Source organism: Microcebus murinus, unplaced genomic scaffold (genome assembly GCF_040939455.1).
Source record: "Microcebus murinus isolate Inina unplaced genomic scaffold, M.murinus_Inina_mat1.0 scaf004_hap2_Mmur4.0, whole genome shotgun sequence".
In the NCBI taxonomy this organism is placed as follows: Eukaryota; Metazoa; Chordata; class Mammalia; order Primates; family Cheirogaleidae; genus Microcebus; species Microcebus murinus.
This window is the reverse complement of record NW_027438950.1, coordinates 1,408,747-1,415,000: the sequence shown is the minus strand read 5'-3', so window position 1 is coordinate 1,415,000 and position 6,254 is coordinate 1,408,747.

Sequence of the window (6,254 nt, the reverse complement as noted above, 5' to 3'; positions counted from 1 at the left end):
TCCCTCCCTCCCTCCCTCCCTCCCCCCCTCCCTCCTGTTCTCGCTCTGGCTCTACCCTTTCTCTACTCCCACCGCCCTTTTTTCCTTCCTTTTTGTTCCAAACACACGGGTGATGGGGTGCACGTGCACGCGCAATCATCACCCTCAGGAACCCTAATGGGACCTGGGATGACTTTAATGTTTTTCTCCCCTCCCCGCCTCTCCCTCGCCGGCAACGATCACCCGGGCGGCGCGGGCGCTTCGCGGTGTGTTCCTCCGGGACTTTCCTTTTTTCCCCTTTCATTTGATTGATCTTCTCCTTTCCTTTTCCTACCTCCCTGGTTCCCCTTCAACCCTCGCTTCACGTCACACGGGGGATTTGCCGACACACTAGGAGGCACGTATCACGCGAGCTGCTGTCACTTTGTCATGATGTTCTCGCTCCCGCTCCCTTTCACGGCGCTGAGAATGACCTCCTGGGCTCGGCTCGTGTGCCTGCCTGGGAATCGGCTGCTGCGGACGCCATGCCCCCACCCCATCCCAAGTCGACTCCGTGTTGCCCTCGGCCTCCATTGCCTCAGTGCCTTGAGGTCGACCAGATGTCTCTGGCGAATTGGGCCGTAGATGATGGTGGCTATGTGGTCGCTAGGTGTCGCTCTTGGATCAATATTCTCAGTATGACTTTTTCTTTCTTTCTTTCTTTCTTTCTTTCTTTCTTTCTTTCTTTCTTTCTTTCTTTCTTTCTTTCTCTCTCTCTCTCTCTCTCTCTCTCTCTCTCTCTCCCTCCCTCCCTCCCTCCCTCCCTCCTTCCTTCCTTTCTTTCTTTTTAAAGCCAGTGAAATTTACTAGTGGGGCATTGAATACCAACTTGAATGACACTAATGTGAATAAGTTCTGATGACTACCACTGGACCAGCCTTTTTTTCTATCTTTTTTTTTCCCCTTTTTTTAATGACCAAGACTGATGATGAACACTGCCTGCCTCTCTTACTCCACAGAGCTGATGGGTGAAGACCCCAGAGTGTGGCCTAGGCGGGACGTGTCTCCGTATTACAAAAACATTACTTCACTTTCATCTCCTGCACCCCACCCACACCCCACACCCCACAACCGCGACGCGGAACGGTGGTGATATGTATCTCCTCATCGACATCTTATGATTTATGGGACGGGGCCGGAGGAAATACTGGTCCTGTAGAAACACTCCCTCGCTCCACCAGTGGCTCTCTCGGCCAACTAGGGTCCTTCCTTGCGTCCCAGAACTTTATTCTGCTCTCCCTTCTGGTGGGTAGTAGTGCCGTAGTAGTATGGCGGCGGCGCTATAATTCTTCTATATCTTTTTCGGGGTGTGTGTGTGGGGGGGGGGAATTTTAACTTTTTAAATGTATCACTGTAAAAACCAAAGATGCTAGCACTCTGGGAGGATCGCTCGACCTCAGGAGTTCGAGACCGGCCCTAGGCAGAGTGAGACCCCCGTCTCTACTAGAAATAGAAAGAAATCGGCCAAACGACTAAACGTAGAAAACCTTACTTGGGCACGGTGGCGGCGTGTGCCTGCGGGCCCGGCTACCTGGGTGGCCGAGGCAGAAGGATCGCTCCAGCCTAGGAGTTTGAGGTTGCCGTGAGCCGGGCTGACGCCGCGGCACTCTAGCCAGCCCGGGCGACGCGGCGACGCTCTGTCTCAAAAAACAAACAGACGGACACACGGAAAACAAAAACAAACATGATTTCATCGAGCTGTCCTTCCGCGGGATAGGGATGAATGACACTCAAAGGCCAAGGGGGAGGGGGAAGGAATCCTAGATGTTTTCCCTTTCGAGGCGATCGGAAGGAAGGCCAGCGTCTGGGTGTTTCCGTACACACCGCTCGTGTAAAATGGAAACCGTGAAGAATAAAAAGCGAAACGTGAAGCGTGGAGCCCGCCCGCCGGATGGTCCGTGGCAAGTGCGAGAGGATGGCTTTTTTAATTGCTCTCGTTCTCGTTCCACGATTTTAGTATGCGTTATTGATACATCGACTGTCTGCCGATGGAGAAGAAGCCAGACTCACTCTGTCGATGGAACGTCCCCGACCGCGGCCCGGAGAGCCCCACCGGAAGCCCCACCGGGAACCCCACAGCCCTTGAGCGAGTGCTCTCCCCGTGGTTGGGTTACAGCTTGCTTTTCTATGTTTCAGGGAGATGAGAATTATGTGTAAAGTCATCGAATGTGGGAATGTGGACCTCGGTTTGGCCCCAAAAGGCGAGACGTCTCCGAGCCGGGGATGACACGGTTTAAACTGGTAGTCGGATCCCTCGGTAACGGGTTAAGAAAGTGAAGCTTTCTCTAAACGCCTCCGATGTCTGCACAGAAGGAAGTCTGTTCACCTTAGACAAGCCACTCACTCGCGGGACCTGTTAAGGAAGTGGATGACCTGGGCCTGTGATGGGAGCTCCGTCTTGGAGGTAGTCTCCAAGGCGGGCTGATGAGTTACAAAGGACATCTTCGAGAAAGGAGGGGACGTGACCGGCCAGTTCTGACCTGCCTTCTCATGGGCAACAAATCAGCCTTTTAGGGTCTTTCTAGGGTCCCGGGGGAATCGGCACGTTCAGCCTGCTGGGGAGGGGGGGGGCGGTTAGATTAAGATTTTAATTCATGTCCCAACCTGTGTCGGTGGCGGTGGCGCGGCATCGGCATCGGCATCGGCATCGGCATCGGCGAGAGCGGCGGCGGCGGCGGCGGCGGCGGGAGCGGCGGGAGCGGCGGGAGCGGCGGGAGCGGCGGGAGCAGTTGTCATCTTCTTCATCACCGTCATCGCCTCCATAAAAACACCGAATGATGTCTCTCTATCCACGAAAGGTGTCAGTTTGCCTCCAGATGATAAAGGAGCCTTTCTCTAGGTCGGGCGATGGAGTTTTCCAAGTCTGCGCTTGATCCTGGTGATGCCACACCCACCACCTTTATAGCCACCGGCGGGGTCGGCCATCCCGCCAAGCCTCACCTACCACGCTTGGGCAACTATCCGGCCAGGAACGGTTGAGCCCTGGTGGCTTCCCTCCTGTTTGTCCCTGCTCCTAACTTAGGACCGACGGGAGGGGTCCTCGCATAGTATGCGCTTCTTCCAGCCGGCCTGCATTCGGCTTCCTCAAGCGTGCCTCCCGCCTCCCGCCTCCCGCCTCCCTCCTCCCGTCAGGGCCTGCCTCTTTCCTCTTGCCACCTCTTCCCAGCTTCGCCACTCCTTTGCTTGCCTTACACTCTCTGCCCAGGGCGAAGAAAGTGCCGTCGGTGGAGATGGCGGTGGCAGTGGTGACACTGACTCTCTTGAGAAGAAATGAATGTCTATCTATCTATTTATTTACACACAGGTGCACACACACGGCAAGCAAGCTCACCATATATACCGCTTATTCTCATTTGGGCGATCTTTCTTCACTGATCTCCACAGAGTCCAGTAGCCTACAAAGTAAATAAAGTCCTCAGAATCATACTCACATCCTCATGGTAATATCCATTTCTCTTTCTCTCTCTCTCTCTCTCTCTCTCTCTCTCTCTCTCTCTCTCTCTCTCTCTCTCTCTCTCTCTCTCTCCCTACCTCCCCCCCATATATATATGTGAATTTCTCTCTAAATATAATTTATCTCTCTCTATATATAAATTTTTCTCTCTATATATATAAATATATATTTATATATAAATAAAGTCCTCAGAATATATATAGATAGATAGATAGATAGATAGATAGAGAGAGAGAGAGAGAGAGAGAGAGAGAGAAATTTTTTTTTGAGACAGAGTCTCACTTTGTTGCCCAGGCTAGAGTGAGTGCCATGGAGTCAGCCTAGCTCACAACAACCTCAACCTCCTGGGCTCAAGCAATACTCCTGCCTCAGCCTCCCGAGTAGCTGGGACTACAGGCATGTGCCGCCATGCCCGGCTAATTTTTCTTTCTCTATATATTACTTGGCCAATTAATTTCTTTCGATTTATAGTAGACATGGGGTCTTGCTCTTGCTCGGGCTGGTTTGAACTCCTGACCTCGAGCAATCCTCCCGCTTCGGCCTCCCAGAGAACTAGGATTACAGGTGTGCTGGGCCTGAGAGAAATTTTTATCTCTCCCTCCCTTCTTATCTTTTTTATTCTATCTATAGCATATATATATATATATATATATATATATATATATAGAGAGAGAGAGAGAGAGAGAGAGAGAGAGAGAGAGAGAGAGAAATATTTATCTCTCCCTCCCTGCTTTTTCTGATAAGTTCCTTTTTGTTAATTTTTTATTTTTTATTTTTTATTTTTTTTTTTTGAGACAGAGTCTCACTTTTGGTGCCAGGGCTAGAGTGCTATGGCTTCAGCTTAGCTCACAGCAACCTCAAACTCCTGGGCTCAAGTGATCCTTCTGTCTCAGTCTCCCGAGTAGCTGGGACTACAGACATGCACCACCATGCCCGGCTTATTGTGTGTGTGTGTGTGTGTGTGTGTGTGTGTGTGTGTGTGTGTGTGTGTGTTTAGTTGGCCAATTAATTTCTTTCTATTTATAGTAGAGACGGTCTTGCTCTTGCTCAGGCTGGTTTTGAACTCCTGACCTTGAGCAATCCACCCGCCTCGGCCTCCCAGAGTGCTAGGATTATAGGCATGGGCCACCACGCCCAACCCCTTTTGCTTAATTTTTTTTGTTTGTTTGTTTTTTTTTTGTTTGTTTGTTTGAGACAGAGTCTCACTTTGTTGCCCAGGCTAGAGTGAGTGCCGTGGCGTCAGCCTGGCTCACAGCAACCTCAATCTCCGGGGCTCAGCGATCCTTCTGCCTCAGCCTCCCGAGTAGCTGGGACTACAGGCATGCGCCACCATGCCCGGCTAATTTTTTTTATTGTATATATATTTTTATTTTTCTTTTTTTTTCTTTTTTTTTTTTGTTTTTTTAGACACTTCTTAGAAGTCAAGTATATATATTTTTAGTTGGTCAATTAATTTATTTCTATTTTTGTTAGAGACGGGGTCTTGCTCAGGCTGGTTTCGAACTCCTGACCTTGAGCAATCCGCCCGCCTCGGCCTCCCAAAGTGCTAGGATTACAGGCGTGAGCCACAGCGCCCGGCCCTTAATTTTTAATTATTATGGTACCTAATATTTGTATAGTTTTCGGGTGAGTGACAGGGTCTGTCTCCCTCTATCGAACAGGGTACACTGCATCCTTGGTCACTGCAACCTCAAACACCTGGGCTCCATCGATCCTCTTGCCTCAACCTCACGAGTCTCTAGGACTACAGCCGTTTGCCACCATACTTGCCTGATGCTGCTTCTCTCTCTCTCTCTCTCTCTCTCTCTCTCTCTCTCTCTCTCTCTCTCTCCCCCTCTCTCTCATTAATTTATTTTATTTGATTTTATTTTAGCCTGGTCAAGTGGAGCAGTGGGAGTGGAGAAGAAACAAAGGGATCTGTAACTGGTTCTGATCAATGAGCAATTCTTTCTTTCTTTCTTTCTTTCTTTCTTTCTTTCTTTCTTTCTTTCTTTCTTTCTTTCTTTCTCTCTCTCTCTCTCTCTCTCTCTCTCTCTCTCTCTCTCTCTCTCTCTCCTCCCTCCCTCCCTCCCTCCCTCCCTCCCTCCCTCTCTCTCTCTCTCTCTCTCTCTCTCTCTCTCTCTCTCTCTCTCTCTCTCTCTCTCTCTCGATCTTCTCCAGCTCCTGAACTTGGATGATCCCTGTGCATCGGTCTCCCAACGCGCTAGGACTACAGGAGTGAAGCATAGTGTTCATAGTGTTCCAGGATAACCCTCATAATCTTTATAGGGTACACGTGATGCTTTGTGATACAGGCATACAATGTGAATTAATTGACTCAGGGTAATAGGGGGGATCCGTCACCTCAGGCAGCTAACATTTCTTTGTGTTGGGAACATTCCGATCTTTGGAGTTGTTTCACATTATACCCTACCTGACTGATGGTTCATTCGAGTCACTTTTTGATTTTTGGTTTGGTTTTCTTTTTGAGTCAGAGTCTCACTCTGTTGCCTGGACTAGAGTGCCGTGGCTTCCCAAACCTAGCTTCCCAAGAGGTTCCTTTGGTTTTGCACGTTTCTGTCTGATGACGTGAAAGAAGGAATGGAGACAGAAGTCACCCATGGTTCTATGACATTGGGGAGCGTATTGAACAATGCGGAACAGTGCACGGAAAAATTGTTAAGGCGGTCGGTTTATGAAATATCTGTTTCACTGCAGCTTAAAAACCATTGATGATGCCACACATAAACACACCGGTATATAAAGATCCATGAGCTAAAATGTCCCTCGCGGCCACAGGTGT